Genomic DNA, 27299 nt, shown 5'->3' on the forward strand with positions numbered 1-27299 from the left:
ATACACCATTATCTTCAACTCTGCGTTCGTGGTGACTCGCCTGGCTCCTCAGGGCAAACACATTGAACCACAGCACTTGTGTGAGCTCCATCAATCAGGGCATTATGGGAACGAACGGGTCCCTCAGATCTCAGACTGGGATTGTGTAGCTTTGACATTAAGGAACAATTTCCCCTTTTTCCTTAATAATTTAACCTTCTAAGAAGGCTACTACCGTACACTGGAGCCCAGGTCTTTTTTTTTTTTTTCCCATTGACCTTTGTTCAGAGTCCTTGGCATGGTGATGGCGGTGCCCTTCTACTGGTGGCTCAGGGAGTGAGGCTGTTTGCTGTTCAGCCTCTGTTGTCCCCTTTCATAAAGATATTTTAGGTTTCGTTTTTTATGTTTCAGGCTTACTGAAGACAAGGTATTTGAAAAGAAATACAATCAGTGCTGTCCTGTAAACAATAAATAGTCAAGAGTGGGAATATATAATACTGAAATTTAGATGCCTGGCATCCTGCCACCCCTAAAAGAGAAATGGAACTAAGGCTTGCAACATTAGCTCCACCCTTAGGAGATCATCTGGGTTGGAAGACATAATCTAAGACTCTCAGGCATGGAGCCTGAACTCCTGTCGTTCTTAACAAGCAAGGCAGTTCTGTCAACACCCTCAAGAATTCAAAATTATTTTTAAACCATTTAACAAATATGCAGAAGTCACTGGCAATATAATATGCATCTTCTTTTGAGCCTAAAGGGACCCTGTACCAACTCTAAGAAGTCACAGCAACTAAATGAACTATGGAGAATTGATATCCGCAGGTTATTACGATTCTTGGGATGTCGCTAAAAGTCTTCAGTTCCATAAGTATGTTGAGGTCTACACACAGTAAAAACGAGAGATGAAAACCATAAGAAAGACAAGTGCGTCTCTTCTGCTCTGTCGCCACTCTTTGATCACAGAGGCTACACTATATAACCCAGCATACACAGGCTAAGCATGCACACACTTACACACACATAAGCAGTCCCCAGACCCTTGCTGCTGTGGTAGGCACTAGTATCATGGAGTATAGAGTCAGCTTTGTACCACACCGATACTGTTTACTTTTTCCTTATCTCGGTAGGCCAGTCCATTCCATTCCATTACCAGTGCCCTAACCTGTCTCTCAGAGCCCAGCTGACAAATATTAACTGCCACTAATGCTCAGTGGACAGACCCAAATGTTACCAAGGGAGGAGGACGCTTGGATTTATGTTACCGACCACGTGTGATTCGGCGTGCTCTGAACAGCAAGGCAAGGCCATTCGGCTCGGATGATAGCAGCGACAATTATTGCTATAATGGCTACCACTGTTTGAGGACTCCGCGCCAGACACTAGCGTAAGTTTTTATAGGCAGTATGTCACCTAATTATTTTACAGATGAAGCCTAGAGGATAAACAACTGCTTCAAGGTCCCCAAACTAATAAAATGGCAGTAGAGATGGCATCCAGACCCAAGCATGCTGACTTCAGAGCCTGGGCCTTTCCCGTCTGCCTGGGATGTCGCTTGAATGTTTAGACAGCCTTCTTTCCTGATGAAATACAAGTGAGATTTCCTAAGAGGACACAAGAAAGATAGAGAGGGAGAGAGGAAGAGGAGGAGGAGGAGGAGCAGGAGGAGGAGGAGGAGGAGACGATGACGACAAAGAAGAAGAAGAAGAAGAAGAAGAAGAAGAAGAAGAAGAAGAAGAAGAAGAAGAAGAAGAAGAAGAAGAAGAAGAAGAGGAAGAGGAAGAGGAAGAGGAAGAAGAAGAAGAAGAAAGAGGAGGAGGGAAGGAAGGAAGAAAAAAGAAAGAAAGAAGGAAAGAAGGAAAGAAAGAAAGAAAGGAAGGAAGGAAGGAAGGAAGGAAGGAAGGAGAAAGACCTTCCTATATTTTAGGTCATTCTAGCTACAGTTAACCTACATTAGATTCCCTTTCACCAAATGGCCCTGATTATAAATAGCAGTGCTGCACCAATAGGAAGCCTATGTGGGCAGGCAGCATTAGGTGGATCTTCTAAAAGCAATTGCTTTGCAGAGAACTTTAAATGGAGTTTAAGCTGTGCTAATGTCACCATGTTACTCAGGTCAAAATATTCAGAAGCTGTTCCTCAGAAGCTCTTCCATATACTTAGATGTCCCAGTTTATCTGCCGTGGGAGAAGGAAGCTTGGTACTCACAGAGTCCGTGAGGGTATATATTTGATGTATTAAGAATATTGACATTCTCAAGGAATGGAGTCAGAGCGGTGTTATTAAATATCATTAAAGCCTGCTCTAATGAAGGAATCAAAACAAAGTCACGGGTGGAGCTGAGATCTCCGCTCGCCACCAACGCTTGTTAAGTTTTGCATATAGGTCGTTGGGATGCCTGTTAAAGTAAATGAGTATAAATGAGGAGAACAGAAAACAGATCTTGCATAAAAGTTTATGGTCTGCAGAGTAGGCAGGTAATTAGGGTGCAGTGAACTCCCTGATTGTGTCTGTTTTTAAAGGTCATTTCCTGCATTTCATGAGAGACGGAGAATTACTTTTGGTCCCCATAAAAAGTGGCTTGTGCCCCTATGAACCTTATTTTAAGGTTGGTTGAATGCATGGCTGCCTCTTTCACTGGCTTGTAATGTCCTTTACTAGAGGCTGGGACGGGGCAGGTTTGTACCTTATTTTTTACTCAAGTTCCCAAAGCACCAAACGCAGTGTTATCCACACAGTAGCTGCTTATTAAGAAAAGGGAGTGGTAGAGAAGAGAATCCAGCAGTAGTGACCCCCCCATAGGAAGAACAACAATATCAACAAACCAGACCCCTAGAGCTCCCAGGGACTAAACCACCAACCAAAGAGTACACATGGAGGGACCCATGGCTACAGCCACATATGTAGCAGAGGATGGCATTGTCAGGAATCAATGGGAGGAGAAGCCCTTGGTCCTGTGAAGGCTCGATGCCCCAGTGTAGGGGAATGCCAGGGTGCTGAGGTGGGAGTGGGTGGGTAGGAGTGGGAACATCCTCATAGAAACTGGGAGGATGGGAGAGGGAGGAACCAGGAAAGGGGATAACATTTGAAGTGTAAATACATAAAATATCCAATAAAGAAAGGTAAAAAAAATTCTTTTAAAAAGAAAGAATCCATATATTACCCAATCTAAGATCTGTGTTGTCTGACTCTCTTGGCTTAGCATGCTTTCTATCGCCCTGTAAGAGCCACTCGCCCTGTTTTGTATCCCTGTAAGAGCTGTTCACTGAAAAACTCAACAGCTGCCTACTGAATGAGAGCTCATTTACAAAAGTCAGAAACTTCATTTCTCCATTAAGGACTTAAAAAAAAGCAACAGAGTCTAAGAGCCATCATGCTGAGATTAGAAAGAGAGGAGGGCATTGTTCTCATGAGCACAAACCTTTGTTTTGTTGTACCAGAGTGTCTCACCAGAATTGTAAGAAAGCCCAACCTGACAGAGACAAAGATGGTATAGCCCTGTTCCTCCCTAGCTAGACTTCCACAGGACCTGACTCAGTTGGCCTCTTCTTAAAGGCTCTTCCTTCCTTTGCTTTCACAAACTCAAACCGCTCTAGTTCTCATCTAGCCATCTTTGTCTTGAAGAACCTCCACCACATCTTTAATTTTGGATCCCCCCCATGTGGCATCTACCCTGCATCTCTGATTTTGGGTCTCCCCATGGACCATCCTGGTGCTCTGTTTTAAGACCATCAACTCTTGTTCTTTGCACAGATTTCTTTATTCTCCGAACTCGTTTAGTCAACATGTTCAAACTCAACCAGTTAGTTCTCTTTCCCATCTGCTTCTCTGTGGTTAAAGTTCCTCCCTGTACCCAAGAATTCTTCTTCCTGGACATCTACTCTACTAGCCACTAGAGTGAGATGACGCTAAATCCTTAACATCTCACCCTCTTTCTACACTATTTTGGTGCTGATCAGGGCCTGGGCCATACCTCATCAGATACTGTCTGCCAAGTATCAATGCAATCAACTTACTTGACTGAGAAGTGGAGTGCCTTCTCACTGGCTACTGGTCCCTTGCACACAGTGTGCCCTCTCATGCTGTTCCTTTCACTTATTCTTGCTTGGCTCCTTGTTCTTCTCAAAATGCTACTTCTGGTCTACCTCCAATTCTTTTCCTTCGCTATTACAATGGTTCACCCCAGTTGGATTGTACCTTGCATTTCCGTGGTTGCATGCTCTCGCTTGTGGCGTCTTCCGAGCACTGGAGAATCTTTTGTGCATATGGAAAGTGTAGCAAGCACATACTAGGCACCCAGTGACCCAGGACCCCTCCTGGGACAATGTATTGTGTCTTCACATTCATTCCACTCCATGCCCAGAGCCAGAGCTCATTCAGACTCCAAATTAAATGCTCTCCACGACAGAACCAGACCCTCGACCTTAATTAAAATACTTCTTTTCTATGTAGATGATTAACGCCCATTAATGCCTATTATTACACTGTAAGTTATTGTATAAAAAAAGGGAAAAAAGAAAGAAAGAAAAGGAAGAGGCGAGATGATTATCAGTTACAGGTCATAAAGACAGATGCCTTGACCAATGTGAATTCTTCTCTATTACCTTGTAACAATGAGATAATTGAGGAAGATGGGCATATTATCCAGTTTAGGTGATTATGCCAGGTCTGTTTTATGAAATAGAATGGCAGTGGGAGTTAGAACTACCTGCTGTGCCATTAGAAGGGGAGGGTAATTGTGGGCAGTCCCGGCAGGTGCAGAATGTATAACGAGATGAAAAAAAAAAATGGTGACTGACTGCAGCCTAGACTTTTGATTTGGGATCAGTCAAAAAGGAAAGTTCAGCTCCTTGTACCTCAGAAATTCTGGCATTCTGTTCAGGAGCACTTTAAACATGGTATGGGGAGGTGCTGAAGGCATGAAAATCTGCACTCTTCAGTCTTAGTTAGCATCTATATTATAAAGACGAGCTTTACTCCCATCACATTAAATAAAAAAAGGTCTCCAGTCCAGTTTCCAGCATGCATGTCTAACAATGCACAGATCTCTGTAAGTCCAGTTCCAAGAGGGTCCAACACTTGTAACTGTACTCACATGTGTATACCCACATGTGGAAATAGGTGCAATTAAAACTAAAAAAAATCTTTAAATTTCTTTCACACACCTTAATTTATCTCACCATAAAATAATGCTTTGGACAAGGAGAGTTTATACGGCAGCAACAAAATCAAGTTTTATCAAGTGTAATAGAGGAATATTACTTGGCTGATAGCCCTGGGCATTTTGGAAAACACAGAGTTATTCAAATCTTAAGGGATATAGAAAGAATTACTCTGTGTTTTTTAGATAATTGAAATGTCACCTCTCATCCAATGTTAGGTAGTATTCTACAAATATACACCATACTTCCTGTAAATATGCCCGGGGTGGGGGTGGAGGGAGGGAGGGGAGGAGGAAGAGAAGGAGAAGGAGAGGGAGGGGGGACAGGAGGAGGGAGGGAGGTAGAGAGGGAGGGAAAAAGCCTTCTGTCTCATAGGTAGTTCATTCTGTAATGTTCTCTTAATATGAATAGTAACTAGAATCCATGGACCTTTTATCTTTAGAAGTTCTGGATAGTATAAATCATGTTTTCACAAGGTCCTGTTGTTATTTCCATTCTACAGATGAGAAAACTGAGACTGAACAATGTTCGGCAACTGGCTCAATATCATGAAATTGCATGAACAGTGTGTCACCCAAAGGAGAGGACCTGACTTCATGGCCTTAATCTTAAGCAGAACAGATAGTGTATCCTCTCTAAATGCCTTCCCGACCTCTTCCCAGTGCTCACTGAACTCATGGGTCTTTGTCTTAGTGAGAGGACAGGCAGAGTGTCTAATCCTTTGTCACAGCACTGACACCAGCTATCATAACCCTCTTGGCCAGCAGTGTTTCTACGGGATTTATAGGTGTAGAACTTTCTGTCTTTCCAACAACAGACTCTGTTCTTTGACAAATTCTATTTTAGGCTCTTTACAGTCACCACATGATAAAGTTACACTTTATGTAAAATTAGCTTTGATGGAAATGTGGAAAGATAAGGTTTAGTCATAACCTTGTGGTCAAACCACAGCCACTCTGTGCTCTGTTAATAAGTTCTAGCTCTACCGTATTTGCACAACTGGGAGTTTTACTTGAATTTAGAACTTTGCATGTAATATGATCATAGTTTATGTTCAGAGCATGGGTTGTTTCCCTAGGATGCTGAACTCTCTTGCAAGCAAGATTGACCATTAACATTTTGCACATTCCCTTTGTATCAGGGTGTAATGTTCACCCTGCATTAATGCTACCACCTCAAATTTAATTGATTTAATCATTTTGTATCTAATTGTATCAGTGAACTTGGATCACCTCAGTGGTTCCTGTGAACTTGTGTGGCTCACCTTCCGGTCAGAAGAATCTCGATTGAGATGGCTCGAACTCTCATCCTTCAGAGAGCCAAGCAGACATTAGCACATGGCTGAAGATGGGTCTTAGGGCAACGGAATCAAGAAAGATTCCTCAGCTCAGATCCTGCATATCACCCTTTATTCCATGATCATAAGGCCAAGTTGGCAAAGGTCAAAGCTGGAAACATAGACTCCTCTCCTGATGAGAAGATTTTAAAGTCATCTGAAATTTTCTGCATTTCAGAAGACACGAAAAGTGTAGTCAGCCACACTGCAGGATCTCCTCATTTGTATGCCACCGAAATCGTACCTTCAGGATCTCATAGGAATTTTAATTGAGTGAACTCTAAAAATAAAGGCCGCCATGGTTCCCCAGGTGTACGCCTATGGTTCAGTAAGACAAGCCAAAACAGATCCAATGTAAGAAGTAAAGGGAAAAAAAACCACACACATGCCAAATTATAACGCTCCTTTTAGATTAAAGGGCAGAAAGTTTGCAGGCATCGCCAACACAAAACTGCTTCTGGATGAATTAGGTTTGGGCTTGGCAGAAAAACAAAGACCAGAAAGCTAGAGTAGCCATCGGGAGGAAGAGGTACAGATGCCAGGGGTGAGTGGGGGGTCAAAGCAAGCTGGTGACAAAAATCAAGATATACTACCTGATGAATAAGTAAAAGAAAAGCCGGTGTGTGGGATGCGTGTGTGTGTAGTATGAGCTAGGTGCCCTGGGACAGTACAGGAACCCCACTGCTTGGGAATCCTGAGGCAGGAGAAATATGAGTTGTAGACAAACCCAGGATACACCGGGAGACTATTTCAAATCAGGAAGGGGGAGGGGGAGGAGAAGGGGAGGGAGAAGGAGCAAATTAAATGTGGATTTGAGCTTTTAGGCAGTAAGGAACTATACGTGCTCTTGAGTGGTTTTTGTTTGCTCGATTGTTCGAAAGCGTTTAAAGATTTTATTTATTTTTATGTACCTCAGTGTTCTGCCTCCATGCATGTTTGTATGAGGTTGAGAGATTCTCTGGAACTGGAGTTACAGACAGGTGTGAGCTGCTATGTGGTTGTTGGGACTTGAACCTGGCTCCTCTGGAAGAGCAGCCACTGCTCTTAGCCACTAAACCATCTCTCCAGCCCCTCGTTTTATGTTTTAAGTGATTAAAACTGCTGCAAGTCTAGCCTCAGAGTAACCTGAAGGGGGTATTTTTGGAATCAGAAAAACCACTCACAAGAAGCCTTCCAGGCCTTTTCTCTGAATAAAATCAAATGTCTAGTTACCCAGCCAGGAAGTTTCATTTCTGCTACTATAAGGAACACAAGGCGCCAGCCTCTGGAAAGGGGTGAGTATGTTGTTTTTCTCGAAGAAAAACAGGAAATGTGATGACTTCTGCTTAAATTTGAGTCATTTATACCACGTGTGCAGACCTTTCAAGGTTATTTCCCTTGGTGGCAAACTGGTATTTTTGCAAAAATGAAAAGCTCACGTTTTCATGATTTTCAAAATGGACCAATTTAACGAAATCCTGACCAATCACAAAAGCGAGCATCGCTATGGATTTGATCTTTATTAGAGAGACACAGTAGACAACAGGCTCCTTAGACACCCTTCTTCCAAGTCCTGTGTGTAGACTGCACATAAGGAAGTCTCTCTCCAGTCTCTGTTCCTACACAGAATGCCCAGGGTGCTAGGTAGTCACTGAACGCTTAGCTGGGGAAGCCATTGTACTCCTGGATGCCGAGAACTTTCACCACTGACTGCTGAAACTATTGGCCCACAGTAGGCAGTAGAGCCAGTGGCAGAAAACATGGCTAAAATATACAAGGTCCTGGCTTCCTCCTGCCCCACAAAAAGTAAAACCCTAGGTGTAGATATTTTATTATATGTGTGTGGGTATGTGTGTATGAGAGAAAAAGAATGTATATTTGTGTGTGTGTGTGTGTGTGTGTATGTGTGTGTGTGTGTGAGTCTGTGTGTGTGTCTATGTGGGCACACGCGTACGTGCTTGTGCTCATACAGAGAGGATGAGAAGAGGAGAGCCAACGTTGAGGAGTTTGAGAACTTGGTAAATGCTAGAAAGGTAGGTTTAATTGGAAATACCTGAAACCATCAGCCAAATCCAAGAAGCCGAATGTTCTTTAAGAAAACCCACCTAGTTTCCACACACAACGACAACAACAACAACAACAAGGCCTGGGATACAAAAGAGTGAGCAAACACAAGGCACGTCAGTTACCTTCTGCCTTCTGATCCCATTTAAACCTGGTCGCAAAAACTCAGTTCTGAAATGACATTAAAAACAAAACCAAGAAAAACAGGACGCGCAAGATGACCCAGTGGGCAAAAGCACTTCTGTAACAGCATGCAAACCCTTGTCTAGGGGCAACGAAAGGACTGAGCTCCTCTCACACTCTGTGCTCATATTCACTTATGCACATGTCTCACTCACAGAGACAGACAGACAGACAGATATGCAGCACACACACACACACACACACACACACACACACACACACACACACCAATCAAAACAGGCAGACACCAACCACAAACAGGCATTTCTCTGGAAGAGTTGTCGCTGTTGTGGTTTGGGTGTTGATTACTGTTTAGAATCTCTCGGTAACTCACGGTGTGCTATGGAGAATGTATATGTGCCGTGTTCTTATGTTTGAAGTTTAATAAGCTTCAGCCAAAAGCCATAGGAGAAGGAGAAAGCTTTAGCCAGTAAGACGTGCAGACTTGGGTAGAGTGCGGCTCAATGCGGGAGCACTTGCCTAACGCAGATTCCCCAGAACTGGGATTTAAAAGTTAAAGAGAAAAGAATCGCAGAATGTTGATAATTGTGCCAGATAAGAACAGTTGGGCTCGTTAGAACAGTCTTGCTATTCTGTGTACACTATGTATATTGTCAACCTATGGATGTATTCACTTAAATTATTTGACGGTCATAAAAAAAAAAAAACAAACAAACAAACATCGTAAAGTAAAAGGCCAGTATACTCTGTTTCACTAAAAACTTCTAAGTCTTCTTTAAAAATTGAGGTAGAGTTCTGGAAGGACCCATAAGAACTATGTATGGAGGTAGAGACACTACAGGGAAAAGAAACATGGGAGCCTGTGGTAATTGTACACACGCCATCGATCGCAGCCCTCGGGAGACCAACAAGGGATGGGGAGTTTGAGGCCGTCCTGGGCAACATAATTCCCAAACAGCCTTGGCTAACAAACTTACTTCAAATAATTGACTGCTCACAAACACGTATGCTTATAAAGAATTAAGGTCCAATTTCATATGCCTATTCACTCAAGCTGACGGGAAAAGAAACCCTCTGAAAACAGCAGCCTAAAGGGACAAACACAAATTCGAACGGGGAAATAAAAGCTACTCAAAACGTCCTTCCAGGAACGATTAGAAAAAGCGAGTTGAACTATTTGAAACTCCGAAATCGAGCCGTTCTCTGGACCACGTAGGCCTTTCGCGCTCTGCAGAACAGTGACTTTTCCTGTGATCGATAGAAAAATCTTTTTAAATAGTAGCAGCCTCTGAATTAAATACCAACAAAGTGCCATGCGGTGCTTGGTAGGGATTATTTTTGGAAAAAGTTTTAACACTTCCCCAGGCTGATAAAAACCCTGGCAAAGCATCCCTGCCAAGGCTGAAGTGGTGTGTCACTTGAACTCCGGGAGTGGGCGTTCCCAGGGTGTTGACAAGCACTTAATTTGGTTGATAGCCATATGGGTGTTCCTTTATAGCCACTTCTTAGTACTTAGACGTTTTATTCCCTTCTTGGTGGATATATTTTCTGAGGAGAAAAACTGTGGTTTAAAAAGAAATCTCCAAGTGCGGTCACCTCTCTGTCTTAAGTTGCTTAAGCTCCAGGGGGATTGGGGAGGACATTGTGGCTTGCCCTGCCGTGTTCTGTGGTGCTGAGCTCCATATGCTGCAAATACAGATGCAGACTGAGAAGCTCTTCAGAGGCGCAGCTGGGATGCACATCTGGAAAGTGTTAGCTTCCTAACTTTTGCTATTTATTTCTAGGAATAAGGAAGTCATAACTGAAATACACACTGGCCTGCACCTAAGCGTTTTGATATTTAGTTCATTATGACTTAGGATGACAGGGATTAGAAACGATGGAAAATATCCAGAATTGGCCATTGTGAAAAGATTTAAGCCAGCAGTACGTTGGGGCGTCTATAGAGAGGCTTTCTATGTGAAGAACTCGAATCATGTCTGCTGTTGGGGTTCCCCATTCCCAGCTCTGGCTGTTGGAGAAGTGCGCTCTGTCCTAGAACAATGCAAAGAACAGAATGTCCACGGGAAGCCCAGGACTCCCCAGAGAGGTTCTTTTTTATTTATTTTTTCTTCTGAAGCTCCATACATGAGGGATATTTTTAATGGCCAGAAAAACACCTGCAAATACAACACACAAAGATGCTAATGCTAGGACCTCCTAAGGCTAGGCTGGCTCCAGAGGCAAGTCTAAGAGAGAAGACAGGTTGAATATTTTTTTGTGAATAAAATGCCAATAATAGCCAGCCTGCCTGCCTGCCTTCCTTCCTTCCTTCCTTCCTTCCTTCCTTCCTTCCTTCCTTCCTTCCTCCCTCCCTCCCTTCCTCCCTCCCTCCCTCTTTCCTTTCTTTCTTATTTTTATCCCAAATGCCAAATGCTGCCCCCCTCTGAGTCCTCCTTCACAGAGCTCCTCCCCCTTCCCCTCTCACCTTCCCCACCCTGAACATGACCAATCTCCTAAGACAGATTGATTCTTAATTATTCTCATCTTCCTACCAAATAAGGATGGGAGGCTAGAAGAGAGGGGGTGTGTGGTTTAGTTAAGTTCCTATCTTAAGAACTCATCCAAACTCATGCTCCATTGTTAACGTCCAGCCTCGAATGTCAAAGAGAATGGGTCAAAGGCATGATTATTTCGTTGTTGTTGCTTAAACTGTGAGGAAAGTATATTAAGAAGAGCTTTGAAAGTGCCTATCAAGAATACGAATTACTATTGCAACCCATTTTGATGGCTTCTAATAACTAACTGCCCCCCTCTTCCTCTCTCTCTCTCTCTCTCTCTCCCTCCCTCCCTCCCTCCCTCCCTCCTTCCCTCCCTCTCTCTCTCTCTCTTTTGAGACAGATCTCACTATGTAGCTCTGTTTTTCCTAAAATTGACTATACAGTTCAACAAGCTGGTCTCAACTCAGAGATCCTCCTCTCCCTCTAAAATACTGGGATTAAAGGCAAGAGGCACAATACCCAGTTCTTCATCATTTAGAGCAAATAACTTTCCCTGAAGTCAGACAGCACCTCAGTCTATAGCTCCTCCCTCCCACTCCTCCCTCCTCAGTCTATAGCTCCTCCCTCCCATGCCTCCCTCCTCAGTCTATAGCTCCTCCCTCCCATGCCTCCCTCCTCAGTCTATAGCTCCTCCCTCCCATGCCTCCCTCCTCAGTCTATAGCTCCTCCCTCCCATGCCTCCCTCCTCAGTCTATAGCTCCTCCCTCCCATGCCTCCCTCCTCAGTCTATAGCTCCTCCCTCCCATGCCTCCCTCCTCAGTCTATAGCTCCTCCCTCCCATGCCTCCCTCCAATCTCCCCAACTCTATTTCATCACTCAGACCCAGACTATTATATTTTCTATTTGTTTGTTTATTTGTTTGTTTGAGTTTTTGTTTTGTCCTGGGACAGGGTATTGAAGAGTTTTACATAGCCCTGGCTCTCTGGGAACTCAATATATAGACCAAGCTGGCCTCCATCTCACAAACTGCTTCTGCCTCTCAAGAGCTGGGATTAAAGGAGTGTACTGCTATTCTCCGCCAAGAGTATTAGAGTTCCAGGAACATCTCTTTGTCTCTTCTAAGAATACGAGTTCCAGCCTTTAGGTTTCACTCGTGAGCTTAAAATACTGATTACTGGGAAATAGAAAGAACCTCAGTTATTTGCAATTAAATTTGGACTTTTTTTGGCTTATAAAAGAAACCGTCTTCATCTGATTATGAAATTAGTATTTCCCCATTCTTCCTCATTATGATAACTTGAAAATCTTAGGGACGCTCAAGGGGGAAATAAAAATTTCCACAAAATTAACCACAGTGAATATTTTTGACACACTTCTGCATACTTAGGAATACGTTTGTGTTACATAACTTGTATTATTCAACATTTGTGAGCTCCTTCCTACTGTGTGTCCCCTTCATATGACAGCGTGGCTATTTTAAAAGATCATTAAGTAGGTTTCGAAATAACCCGTTTTAGTCACTACCATGTGAGTACATTGCTATAGCTTGATTATTTTTAACAATAACTTACTCTGAACTTATTTTTCCATTCCTACTCATCATTAGAGACCGTACTACAAAAAACAAACAAACACGGAAACACTTGGACTTAGAGCTGTTCGTTCCTGCGCTCACTCCCTTGTACTCACTGCTGAGCCCGGATAGCGAGGGTCAGGAACAGCAGGTCACACACTGCCTAACTGTACTTCAGGAAGGCTATGCTCATATCATTGGTTCACTTTTCTATTTGAATCTTAACACCTTTATGTTGCATGTTTTCCTAGGGATGTGGCAAAGATTCAGGGGAAAGATAAAGCTCATTTTTACCCTTTGAGTTGTAACTACCTCTCTTTCCCTTCTCGCCTCCCACCCCAGATTTTCTTTCTGATCCCCACCCTCTCCCCTCTCCCATCTCCCACTCTCCCACTCTCTGGATGTGTGTTGTTTGAACCTGTCAATGTCACCCTTTACATGTGGAGCTTAGAGATAACTGGATATGTCCTCTCTTTTTTTTCTTTTTCTTTCTTTCTTTCTCTCTTTCTTTCTTTCTTTCTTTCTTTCTTCCTTCCTTCCTTCCTTTCTTTCTTTCCTTCTTTCTTTCTTCCTTTCTTCCTTCCTTTCTTTCTTTCTTTCTTTCTTCCTTCCTTCCTTCCTTTCTTTCTTTCCTTCTTTCTTTCTTCCTTTCTTTCTTTTCTTTCTTTCTTTCCTTCTTTCTTTCTTTTCTTTCTTTCTTTCTTTCCTTCTTTCTTTTTTATTTTTGTGTTGGGCGGATAAAACTCATAAGTTGGCTGAAAATTATCAAGGAAAGATTTATGAAGCAGAATTGGAGACGTTATTAAAGATATTTAAGACATTCAGAAGAAAATAAGGCATACTCACGTGTGAGTGTGGGCTCCTCACGAAAGTCACCAAAATGTTTACGATAGCTAGCTTGCAGCTAACTGTGGAATACAAGACAGCATTACTGACCTCTGTAACAAGACAAGGATGTCTATGGAGACTACCTTCCCAGACGTACAGAAGGTCTCTTAGTGTCATTATCATTAACACAGAAAACAACTTACCTGACCAAATAACTAATATATCGTGCATATGGTACTATAGATGGGAAAACAAAACTCTAGCTGTGACACACTTGCCCAGGGTCAAAGAGATAATGACCATCGAGCCCAAGTCTGTGATGTTTCTGTTTGTCTGTTCACTGCTTCTTGTTGCCTCCTGGACTATCAAGTAAAACTTGCAAGGCCTTTGTAAATAGCCTGAGACTTTATAGATAGTTTTTTTTTTTTTGTTCTTTTTTTCGGAGCTGGGGACCGAACCCAGGGCCTTGTGCTTCCTAGGCAAGTGCTCTACCACTGAGCTAAATCCCCAGCCCCAGATAGTTTTTTTTTTTTAAACACACATCTCGCATTTTTCAGAAATCATTTTTGAGTTAAGCAAATCCACGATGTTTTTCTTCTTCCTGGGTGGGGATTGAACCCCGGGACCTCACACAAGCTAAGCAAACGCTGTACCAGTGAGCTATATCCCTTAAACTCACTACAGCTTGAAGTCTCTTCACTCATAGGCTGACTTGCTATGTCACAGTCTCAGTCCTTCATTCCTGGGAAAGCCATGAAGCCAAACACTCAAAGAAAGGTTGTCCCACGCGTGGAGAGAGACCCAGTGCTTTCGGCTAACTGGTCTACTTCAACTGGACGTGATAGTCTTGCCCTGGTGTAACTGTGAGGGAACTTCTGTGTTCAGGGTGTTGGGAGAAAAACAATAGGAAGAGGAACGGTCTTGTTAAACCGGGAGAGCAAAGCCTCAGAGGTTTTCCTGTTACAGTGTTAATAGATTTTGTGATAGAAAGCATGGCAAACTCCCTTTCCCCGCATTTGATATTGTACTTTTGAAACAGAAAGGAGCCAAGAGTCTTCCCACCTTTCTTGGGGTGTTACCAAGCAATGATGTCAGCCTGCATCGGTACAGTTTCTGCTCTTCTTATAAATGACACTTAGAAAAGATTTTATATCCAGGCTTTCTAATAGGAAGGAAATTTTAGATAAGGTGCATGTGTTACAAGGGGTCCTAACTGAATACTGTATTTCACGGTGACCTTTATCTCAGGTCATCTTGTCCCTGGGACAAAGATCAGGCTAGAATGGGGCTGTGTTGGTCCTGATGTGAATTATAATAGCATGAGGGAACTGGGAAACACCTACTGAGTTTGGATAAAAATAGTGAACACAGTTAGGAAAACAGAACTCTTGGAAGAAGACTCTCTAGTCAATTCAAGCTGGATCTCTCTCTCTCTCTCTCTCTCTCTCTCTCTCTCTCTCTCTCTGTGTGTGTGTGTGTGTGTGTGTGTGTGAGAATGTGAGTGCGTGTGTATGTCTTACTTCTAATAAGAGCAATTATTCTCAAAAGAAAAATTGTATTCGTTATTTTTAAAAAGATAATTTTGGCATCTGCAGGTCTTAAGCTTCTTAGTACTTAGAGAATAATTTTAATATTTATGGTAAAGGACTCTATTTTTTTGACTTATAGTCTTTAAACGGTGTGTGTGCAAACTGTGAAAAGATTTAGCCATTCAGAAGTATGGCTTTATGGCGTATGGCATATGGGACTGTAGCAGTTTACAAAAATGCTGACGTTTAAATTTGAGGGGTGGGGGTTCGTCAAGTCTTCTTTGGTGACCAACAACATTGAGCATCTCAGATGAAAGATCGCTTCAGTATGTGTGTCTCAGAAGTCTGATGATGGTGGAAACACAGAAACCGATTGTAGAGAGGCTCCTTGCAAATTTAAGCTGGAAAGTTCTGGAGCACAAGGCTTCCCTTTCAGCCTCCTAGAGTTCCCTCTGGAACCTTTTCCCATGTGTGTCTGTTGCACCTTCTTTCTCTACTGTGCTGACCTCTTCATTAAACAGATGGTTGCCTCCTTCTCCCTTCGTCTTCTCTGTGCTCTACTCTCTTACGCTTCTAGAACGCCTTGCGTACGTCCACTGTACCTGCACTGCTAGCTGGTCCCATCTCTGGGTCTTCTGGTTCTAAATCCCTAAATCACTGGGCTCCATTTAGCCTTCTGAGGCAGATCATATGTCATGATAGGGTATATTCCTATGCACCGTAAGTGCATCTAAGACTTAAGCACTGTGTGAAAATGGGGCACAAGTAGAAATAATTAGGAAAATAAACCAATATATTAGCCACAGTTATCTCCGGCTAGCGATATTATGAACATTTCTCTTCTTCCATTGTGGCGGTTTGAAAAGGAATGCCTCCCTCCACAGGCTCATAGGCTTAGTGCTTGGTCACCAGGGAATGGCACTATTAAGAGGTGTGACCTTGTTGGAGGAAGTGTGTCACTATGGATGGAGCCTTTAGGTTTCAAATGCTTAAGCCAGGCCTAGTTTCTTTCTTTCTTCTTGGTGCCCGATTATTCTAAAGTAGAACCCTCAGCTATCTCTCTACTACCATATCTGCCTGCGTGCCACCGTGCTTCTCAGCATGACAGTAAAGGGTTAAACCTCTGAACTATTATAAGAGCTGCTGTGGTCATGGTATGGTGTCTCTTCGCAGCAGCAGAACATTGACCGAGACATTCTTTATGATGCCCGCACTCCCAGTGGACACACTTTTCAATTGGTTTTTGTTTGGCTTTTTGTTTGGTGTGCGTAGCTGTTTATGTAGGCCATGTGCATGTCTATGGCAGTGCCCACAAGGTGAGGTGTTGGACCATCTCAGAACTGAAGTCATAAGAAGTTGTTAATTACCCTACGTGGTTTCTGGGCATCAAGCTCAGGTCCTTTACAAGAGCAGTATATGCTCTTAACCACTGAGGTATTTCTTCGGCCCCCATATAGACACAGTTTATAACACAGTGTACTTGAAAAATGTTTGCTTATTTGGTTTAAAAGGATAACAGTGTTTGGGCTGAGGGTGTAGCTCAGTGCTTGCCCAGTGTGCACAAAACCTAAAAGGGAAAGTATGACAGCGTTTCAAGCAAACGACCTTATAGTTCAGTACTACCTTGATTTATGACGTTCAATGCTGGCTCAAACTCACAGATAAGGCAGCAGTTACAATGCTCCCCGTGGCTCCTCTTCCAGAATGAGGGCAGCCTTCAGGAATAGTGCCTCGCCTGAACCACATAAATAAAGGCCTCCACCTGCAAGTCAGAGCCTGTTGATTGCAGAGCTGAGAAGGTTCAGTCTAACTGCAAATTGCTGGAAAGCCTTCAAACTTGGGATCTTGTTAAAATCACACCCCGTTGACTTGAAACAGACTCCAATCTCCCCAGGTTTCATTAACCCATCATTTTGCTATGGATTACATTTTGAGAAGGGCTTTCACTTACACACCCAAAGTTGCCAGCTCTCCTTCCTTTCCTATACAGGCTGTACAGATGCCAAGGAATGAGGGGATCTCCAGACATGGAGTCTGATCTCATTCAATCTAGCTCTTTCTCTCTACCTTGGCAACTTTTGCTTCTTTCCCTCTGGTGTGTCCCCCTTGAGGGATAAACATGATCTTAAGAAGAGAAGGAAAGCCTCAGGTTAAGGTCAAGTAGAGACTGGAAGGAATATAAAATCAGATCTGCCCTGTGGAAGATAAGGGGAAACAACTTCAAAGACTCTGAAGATTTCATTCAAAGGGCATCAAGCTGAAATGAAATGCCCTCCCGGGCAGGGAAAGGACCCTGTGTAGTTTGAATCCAGTCTTGCTTAACCTAGAGGAAATGACAATGTGGGGTAGGGGTGTGTGCTTAGTCAGTTAGAGATCAAAACACATACAGATCCGAAGAACCTGTGTTGTGTGCACAGGGCCTCTCGGAAACTATAAACAGGAATCAGATAGAAATTCTCCAGCTTGGTCTTTAAACTTATTTAGTATTTATGTCACCGTTGAAGATTATGCACTAATATGGCGTGCCATTAAATCTCTCCAAATGCCTCTAGTCCTTAGAACTTAAAACATCACCCCCAAACAGACAAAAATTCTAAGTATAAACACAGAGATGTGCTAAACTCAGATGCAAGCAAAATTTCCATAAAAATAAGCAATGGTTATTGGGAGAAAGATCGCTTAGAGGTGCTAATTTCAAGCTTAGCATGCGTTCAGTATGGGTGAGCCGACAAATAAAGGAAAACGCCTCTTGGATTTTAGTATTCCGTGCTGCTCCAGTGGCATGATGATGAGAGTGTAGCCAGGTAGGGAAGAGGGCCCGATGATCACTGGAGGCCGTGTGAGAAAGAACATGAAAGAATGTTTTTCAAATTTTTAAGAGACTCAGAGTTTGAAGGCCTTCATATACAACAAAGGGTTAGATTTACAGAAAGCAGAAGGTGGGGGTGGGGGCTTCCTAAAGACAGAACTATATCTATCCTCACTGGCCGAGTCCCATGTGAGTTGCTGTGCTGCCCAGGTTAAAGAACATGCTGAATGATGGGAAAGTTTCTCTTACAACTAATGATCCAAGCCACAGTATTCAAACCTTAAATGGCCTTTGCTGTTTTATACCAACTTTTGTGACGACACCGCCTTCGTCATTTCAAGACAGATATGGAGAAAATTGAGATTTTAAAATGACTTGATATAGTTTGTTTCTGTCTGGTTTTGGAACTCACTACATAGCCTAACTTGGCCTTCAACTTGCAATCCTGCCTCGGCCTGACAAATGCTAGGACTATCGGTGAGAACCACCCGGGCCAACTCTCCTGCATTGCTCACCTACACGGTGGAGATGCCATGAGACCGTCCCTATTTGCAAGAAGCATGTATGGAGAATCTGCTACATGCTAGGCAGGCCCTGTCACAAGACCGAGGCCACAAACATGAAAGCTATGATTCCAAGGGACTGAGTTATATATGCATTCTTAAGACTAACATGAACTTAAACCTTCATTTAATAGTCCCCATTTTCTCAAGATGCTTTGATATCATTCGATGAAAGCCAAGAGCAGGTTGATGAACCGTCTCTAATGTTTTGGTAACTTTCACATGGTACCCTTTTATGTTGTCAGCTAAGAACAAAATGGCTTATTACATTCTTTTTTAAGGGTAGTAGAAACAATTAAGTGTGTGTGTGTGTGTGTGTGTGTGTGTGTGTGTGTGTGTGTGTGTGTGTGTAGTATCTTCCTGTATGCTTCATACACCTAGAGGTTTTATTCTGTACTTATACCTGAGATCTCTCTTTGTCTCATTAGCTGATGAAATTTAAGTTCTGAAGAAATCTCAGGTAATTACGGGCCCCTTTGATCTAGCGCATTCCACAGGCCTGCATTTAGCACAGTAATATTAAAAGAGAGTGAGAGATTACTTTGAACGTGCTTCCCTGGCACCCAACTGGCTCTTTGGGCTTCTTCTTTGAGATGAAGCAACTGACAAGTTAGGCCCCAGTGCTGACGACTCTTTGCTGTCCAGGAATTTAGATGCTTTCTTGTCACTTTTTCTTTAACAAGTTCCATCAGGTCGTTTTTTAAAGCATGCTAAAGAGCAGCCGCTAATGTTGCGTGCACTTTGCTAAAAGTGCTACAAGGCCATGTGCATACGAAGGTCCCTGGGGTGGAGCCTGGAGTGGAGTAGCACTTTAGGAGCAGAAATGTCAATTAATCTCCCCCACCCCACCCCCAGCCCCTGCTCCATGGAGCACAACCAGGTTCCTTAGCAAGCCAGCCACGTCTTCCCTGTTGCTTTTGCTTATGGTGGACCGTCTAATGAGTCTGCATTCTGAGAACTCCACTGAGAGAGCCGTGCTCTTAAGGAAGACTCACATGCCTTTTGGGAATATTCACCGCCATGACCTGTAGGATAGCCCAGGAGTGTGAGTCATATTACATCAGAACATATCTTAACGATATTAGAACTAATTGCTATTTGAGGAGTTTTGATTCTTATTACATTTATTTATGTGTTTATTTATTTGTGTGTACTCACATGCCTATATGAAGGTCAGGGGATAATTTCTGGGAGTCCATCTCTCCCAGGATCAAATTCGGGTCCTCGGGCTTGGTGGCAAGTGCCTTTACCCATTGAGTCATCTTGGTGATCCCAACAAAAGTCAAACAAATGGGGGTGGATGGAAACCAATACGACAAAAAAAAAAAAAAAAGAGTGCCAAAAAACAAAGCAAAATGAAACAAAAAGTTCACAAAAATAACAACAACAACCCCACCACTTAGTTCATTTTGTGTTGACCAACTGCTCTTGGCTGTGGAGACTGCCCTGGAGTACAGGTGTCTTACCCAGTGACGTGTCATTGGAGAAAAGTGATTTCTCCATTGGTCAGCAGCTATGGAATGCACATAGTTTCTTGGTTAGGAGTGGGATCCCCCTAACCACACCCACTTCTCCCTCTCAGCAATGGGACAATATTTATGTCATCAAGCATGGAGAAGTCAAACTGATGTCTAACCAGAAGTAGGGGAGATCCTATTGATTAGCATTCGTGATACTGGAAGGTTCTCTGCATGCTACCAGAGAAGAAAGTTAATCAATATCGCCCTGCTACAAACACTGTGACCTACAGCATCGACCTGCCTGCAAGGTCTATCGGTGCAATAGTGGTCAAACTGTTATAGGAGTAACCAATCACTAGGGTTTTCTTCTTTTGTTTTGAGGTATACGCTATGGGATGGAACCCATGCCTGATACTACTAGCATGGCCAAGACCCTGAGACTAGATGGGTCATGGGCCTAGGTAAAAACCTGATATTATTATTATTCTGCTAAAGGAACATAGCAAGAAAATGATTCCTACCAGACATATTGCCATACCGGTAGATCAATGCATCACTCAACACACATGAAATTAACACGGATAACCACGACTGGACCATTTGAAGAGCGTGAGACTTTGAAGTGGGTGCGTCTTCACCAAGCCCCTCCCATCAGGACTCAGGAATTTATGTGGAAGAAAAAGATGATAAGAACCAGACGCGATGGACAACTCCACAGAAACAACATCTTCCAAACACAGCAGGACTGATACACACATGAACTCACAAGGACTGTGGCAGCATGTATAAGACCTGCACAGGTTCAAGCCAGACAGGGCTCCAACTATTTTTAAGAGAAGTATCAGACCTGAAACAGAAACCAGTCTGGGTTATACCGTACTCTATCACCAACCATACAGCTATAGGAAATCAAATGGAGGCGAGGTGTAATTTCAACAGTAAATCACAGTGATCTCAGGTCTTACATTCTCATAAAATAGAGGAGAGGCCCTTGTCACAGTTGCCTTTATATATTAGTGGGAACAAAATATCCTGTCATTTGCAGTTTCAAGGATTCTGAAGAAAGATCATGAATTGTGTCTTTGTAGTTTGGGGGATTCTTAGGTAGGGTTAGCTGGAATATTCATGCCAAATGGTTTTATACAAGCTCTTTCTAGATACTTCTCTTGCCCGGTGATGCTGAGAACACCTTCAGTCTTCCCAACTGCCCATCAGGCCTGTCACAGGACTGTGACTTGACCCATAGCGTCAAGGACTCAGAGATTTGCTATTGCATCAGTGATCTTGTCAGAAATTGGCCTGGTGCCAAGCATGATAGAGGAAACCCTTTGTCTCAGCACTCGGGAGGCAGAGGCAGGAGGATCTCTGTTAGTTCAAGGTCAGACTGCCCCACACAGTGAGCTCCAGGTCAACTAGGCTACATACTGAGACCCTATCTCAGAAGTAGATAGAGAAAAGCAGAGGGGAGGGAGAAGGCAAGGGGGAAGGGAGGAAATCAGGAGTAATGGCAAACTTAAAAGGATCTAAGGTAGGATAAGTAGGTCCTTGGGAATAAGTCCCCAAGCCTGACTCTTCTTTTGGAGTGAAAGGAAATGTGCCCAGAAGGGATGCCACTCAAACTGCCCCAGTCCAGAGCCATTGCTCAATCATACAGTTCACTGCCAACCAAGTCTCTTTGTCACACATTTCTGAGAGTCAACCAAGAGAACTATAACCCCCCCAGACCCAGCTCATAAATGTACCAGATTGTGACTGTTAAGGTCAGGGTTGGAGTGAGAAACAGTGGTGCTATGCACATCAGCATGGAGAGCATCTCAGACCCCTACAATAGCAGTAGAGGAGCCCAGATGAAGGTTCTTAACTTCCTCTATGGATCAACCATCACTGCCCTTTTATATTTTTCTTAAGTTGTATTCCTAACAATAGGACACCAGTTACATCAAAACTTTCCCCTCATTAATACTTTTTAGATATCCTTCATGTAGCCTCATCAAAATAAAACATGCATGTTCGAGGAAATAAAACCATTCGGTAGGCATCAAAATAAATGTGTTTTTCTCCAAACCATTGAGTTCTAGGGGAGGAATGTGTACTTGTTTGAGCAGCTCTGACTGTTCTTGTATCTGTTTGGCATGGATCCCTGTAAACACCTACAAATGAAGTGCACATTCTCATTAAAGTAATGATACGGTTAAGGGCTTCCAATCATCAGAAGATAGCCTGGAGCCGGCTCACCAAGGCGAGCGTTACAAAGTGTTCGGAATATCAGTATTGATATTCCGAGTTCTCCCAGAGCCAATAACCTTCAGCAACAGGCAGCTGCTTAGCTTATCTAATGATTAATCTAAGGAGAACATTGATAATGGGCCAACCAATAGATGACAGACATTAACTATGGTGTTACCTCTGAACTCAGACCAAACATGGCTACTGGCCAGTGAGAGACAAATGCGTGCTGCACCAGAGCTGTTCCCATCAGGCGGGTTCATAATGTTTCCTTGTGGTTCTGGCCAAGCAGAGCCTAGTGCCAGAGGTACCTTGGCTGCGGGCCCACCTTGCTAAGCATGTCAATCCCGCTTGTTTGGCCCATCTCCTAGGTCCCCCTGTTCACCCAGGCTCTGTAGCACCATTTTCTATTTCTTGAGACAACTTGAACACTCTTATTGTGGATAAAGAGCACCAAACACCGCAAAACCCAAGCGAGATGATGGCACAACACCCCTCACCTCGAATCTGTCTTTTAATTTTTTTCAATGGCTACATCTAGCCCAGATTGGAATGGGGTTTCTGCCAACACGTGACACACAGGTCCGCTCCAGCTAAATTTTTCTGCTAGGCAGTGAGATACTCTGGGGCCCAGCTCGGACTTACCAGATCCTTTCTCCCAGACAAAAATCTGTCACTGCTTAAGCCTTTGCCTCACTGGGAGAAAGAGTGCTTGTCGTGACACAAAGGTAAAGTGGGCTTTCGGAGGACGGCGACCACCTAGGCATTTCAGACGCTTACGGAGGGCAGTCTGTGGAATCGCCTGCCACACTTCAGTTTGAGGCGACCTTGAGAAAATGGGTTCTGTTATATCGTAAGCCAAGAAGGCGTCCCACCCCACAGAATGGGCAGCTCTTTCTTACTCTTCGAATTGGATGTGTCCAAGTGGTACAGAGCTACAGGTCCTTCCTCTCAGTAAGAGCTATTACGTCATTCTAGCACATTAGCAACAGAACCAGTTAAGTCTAGTTTTCTTCTATCAACCGTCTCAAAAATAACTTCTTCCGAGGACCTGTGCTACAGCTCTGTGACTGTGTAGCCCCGACTGCCATTGCTAAACCTATAGTGTTGTTGCTAAATCAACAAACAAAATGGCTTGCTCTCTCTCACAAGACCTTCCACTTCACCTTGGGAGGGGCCTAGGGAAACCTCTGAGAAAGGACATCCTGATCACAAGAGAGTGAACATCACCTCATTCATCGGACCAACTATACAAGGCTGTATTCAGATAGACCTGGTGATTACCTACGGAGACCAGAGTGTCCAAGGAGGACCTGTGTTTACTGCAGTTCAATACTGGAAAGTCCGTTTTAGTTGAATAACTAGGGGCTAAGTTCTTGAGTCGGCACGGCTTAACACAGTGGTCTGTGTAGTCCAATGTGTTGGTGCTATCTGAAGAGCTGATCGTAGGGCCAGCACCCAGGGGTATCAGAAAAGAGATTCTTGTCTGCTGGTGGCAGAGGTACACACTTTTAAACCCAGAAGTTGGGAGGCAGAGCCAAGCCTGGGCTACAAAACTAGTTCCAGGACAGCTAAGGCTACACCAAAAAAGCCTGTCTGGGTGTGGAAGAAGATAGGCAGACAAATGGACAGATGGGTGGGTGAGTGGACAGATAGATGGATGAATGGATGGATGGATGGAGAACAAAAGGGGGTATTGTGATTTGTGTGTATGTGGTTTGTGTGTGTGTGTGTGTGTATGTGTGTCTGTGTGTTTGGGGTAAAACCCTGTAACCTACCTTCACAGCACGTGGCCAGGTTGTTTTGATGCCAACTCCATAAAACTTAATCTTAAAAACCAAGGAGAGAACATGAGCAAACAGAATTCAAATCTCACCTTAACCCATCTCATTTGGCAAGTTATTGCACGTGCACTCAGAGTCTGTTTCCTCCTCTGTTAAATGAGGACACAATTACTCATGCTACTCTCACACACTATTGCATAGAAGAAATTCCATGAAGAAAGGATACAGAGATAGCGTATGCACTCTGTATTCAATATGGTAGTTTGCATTAAAGGATCTTGGTGGATTTCATCAAGAATGTAAAAATGAGACTTGGAGGCAGCCCTCGGCCCACCATTAATGCCCGAACGAACGTCTAATTCACCGCTCAGGCTGGGAAACCTTTAAGTAAACACAGATATTGTTGATAACTGTGCTGAAATGGCCCATACAACCCCAAAGTTATAAGCTCACCTTAACTATTGGGGAGTAAAACAATAATAAACCCCACAAGCTTGTGCTGCATACATACTCTGCATGATTCTAAGGCTGAGGAAATATTTGCAGCTGACTTTGTAAAAACTGTAAAGTCACTGTGGGTGAGCTTGTCACAACTGCCTTAACTGTGCTTTACTGGGTTCACAATGCCTAGTGCCATGGGTGGAACGTTTAAGTCCCTCAGAGATAATTTTAATCCTGCTTTAATCCAAGTACTCCCAGATTTTTAAAAATTAAAAATTATTTAAAAAGAAAAAATTCCCATTTTTCCGTTGTGTCTGAAAGTCCCCAAAAGCACCGGCACGATGGAGATCATAGCACAGTCCTGTCAAGATTCTTCATTTTTTCTCTCCACGAATCCGTGAGTTCAGGTCCACTGAGGCCTTCACTTCCCCAAGGATGCTCTTGACGCTGAGCATGGCTGCTCTTTGCTCTTCCCAGGTCTTCGTCCTTGCTGTCACCAAATACTTAAGTAGCCATAATAAGAGACCGAAACAAGAGATTTGTAGCTTTTTCGTTTTATTGAAACTCGAACAGTTGAAAACACAGAAAAGGAAATATCAAGAAACGGCCAATTAGAATATTTATTGCGAAGGTTTGTTTTAGCAAAAGACTAAAATAAACCAAAAACAAACACGCAAAACCCTTTGTGCTGTTGGATAGGCCTTTCTAAATGGGCAGTGTTGCTGTTCCCAAAATGTAGTCCTTACACCCTTCAGGTTGCTGACAGGCCAAACTCTTCACCTAGAAACAAGAAGGCTTCCCTTTTTTGCTGTGCTGGCATTTGCGCAGATAGCGCTAAGGGAGTGGCGGGCGGGACTATTAAATCAATCTCTCTCTCTCTCTCTCTCTCTCTCTCTCTCTCTCTCTCTCTCTCTCTCTCTCTCTCTCTCTCTCTCGGCAGAAATCAAGGCAGTAGGCAGTAACCTATTCTTGGCCACCAGGCAGTCTTGTTTACTTTAAAAGGCCAGTTTTACTTCACACTGTCTTTGATGAAGCAGAGCACCTGACCAATTTCACTCAGTCCTGACCCTAAGTTTCTGCCTCTCCTCCATGGAGAGCCAGTGTGAAGTATCTCTGATGCGCATGCGCTGGGGCTGTCTCCAGCGAGCGTGGAGCCTGTTGTTTTGGTCGCAAGTGGGACCGTTACAGACTGACGTTCTTCACTAAGAAGAAATCACTGACAGGCACGCTGTATTTCTCCGCAATCGGTTATTTGTCAGGTATAAAAAACGGTGACGTGAATCGCAACGCTTCAAGGAAAACAATACAACGGCCAACGTTTATTGACAGTGGTAAAATTCGAGCGTTCAGGAGAAAACTGGCACTCTGGAACTCTTATCTTTATAAGGTTTTAAAGCCCCGAGCACTTTATAAGACTCTGATAATGTTGGGGAACACCGGTGGCCATATGTGGGTGTAATTTTATGTTACAACACAACGAAATGTATCCACATCGAGGAAGTGTACCTAACAGAGAACGAACGTATTTTCAGAATGATTAACAAAAATCAGGCATGGATAAATGATTCCTTCAAAACTTAGGATTTAAACATTAGAAGATTTTAATGAGATAAAGTAGAAATGTATTGATGTGCTTTCAGAGTTTATATTGTAACTAAACTTTAAAAATTACTACTACGTTGAATTTTTGTTTGATCAGAGGAACAGTAATCACAGTGATACCGGAAGATACTATTTGTTGTTTTGGAGTTTTTCCTTTGTTTGTGTCTTGGTTAGGTTTTATTGCTATGAAGACACACCACGACCAAGGCAGCTCTTATAAAACATTTAATTGGGTCAGAGGTTCAGTCCATCATCATCATGGTGGGAGCATGGCAGCATGCAGACAGACGTGGTGCTGGAGGAGCTGAGAGTTCTCTACATCTTGATCTTAAGGCAGCCAGGAGGAGACTGTCTTCCTCACTGGGCGGAGCCTGAACACGGAAGACCTCAAAGCCTGACCCCCCTCCAGTGACACACTTCCTCCAACAAGGCCACACCTCCTAATAGTTCCACTCCCCGTGGGCCAAGCATTCACACACATGAGTCTATGGGGACCAAACCTATTCAAACCACCATAGTTTGTTTTTAATGTTTTTTCCAAACAGGGTTTCTCTGTGTAGTCCTGGCTGACCTGGAACTCACTCTGTAGAGCAGGCTGGCCTAGAACTCAGAGATCCTCTGTCTCCTCTGCCTCCTGAGTGCTGGGGTTAAAGTCGTGCACTACCGCACCCCGATGTTTTATTACAACACCACGCTTCTCTTTACCAAAGACGGATATGTATCAGACCACGTATAATTTAACTAAAGCAACATTTTATGACAAATTGAACGCAGAAGCAAATATGAGATTCCTAGTTTTTTTAATTAGGCCAAAAATCAAAGAGATTTATAAATTTTATAAAGTAATATGATTTTTCTTTACTAGATCTTTTTATCTTTGAAAACGTGAATAATTTTAATTTTCATAACATATTTTGTTCACCTAAAATAGAAGTATAATTTACTTAATATACTTTTAAATTCTTACCAAGATTAGTTTCTAATATATAGGCGTTTATGTCGATATCAACAAGAACTCTCTAAGGTCTTTCTTAATTTTAAAACCATTTATTGTGTGTATGAATCTATGTGCACTTGTATGTGTATTATGGGATACGGATGTGACAATGTGGGTGCTTATGTGCTATGGCATGCATATGAAGATCAAAGGATCTTCCTTCAAATGTCCTGGATATTAAACCTAGGCCATTAGGCTTAAGTGATAAAACTTTATACACGTGGTATCCTTTCATTTATCTAATAGATATCTATATATCTATTGATAGAATACACATATATAACCATTATTAACATATACATTATTGTGTTTTATAAAAAGATAAAGGGAGAAGGAATATGTT

At 43.0% G+C, this 27299-nt stretch overlaps 1 protein-coding gene across 2 annotated transcripts in view; it reads left to right on the forward strand.

Moving 5' to 3' along the window:
- Positions 1-27299, forward strand: part of Rasgef1b (RasGEF domain family, member 1B) — a 519819-nt gene that overhangs the window by 370580 nt on the left and 121940 nt on the right. The gene's annotated exons all lie outside the window — the stretch shown is intronic.

The sequence above is a fragment of the Rattus norvegicus genome, chromosome 14 (assembly GCF_036323735.1).
Source record: "Rattus norvegicus strain BN/NHsdMcwi chromosome 14, GRCr8, whole genome shotgun sequence".
Lineage (NCBI taxonomy): Eukaryota > Metazoa > Chordata > Mammalia > Rodentia > Muridae > Rattus > Rattus norvegicus.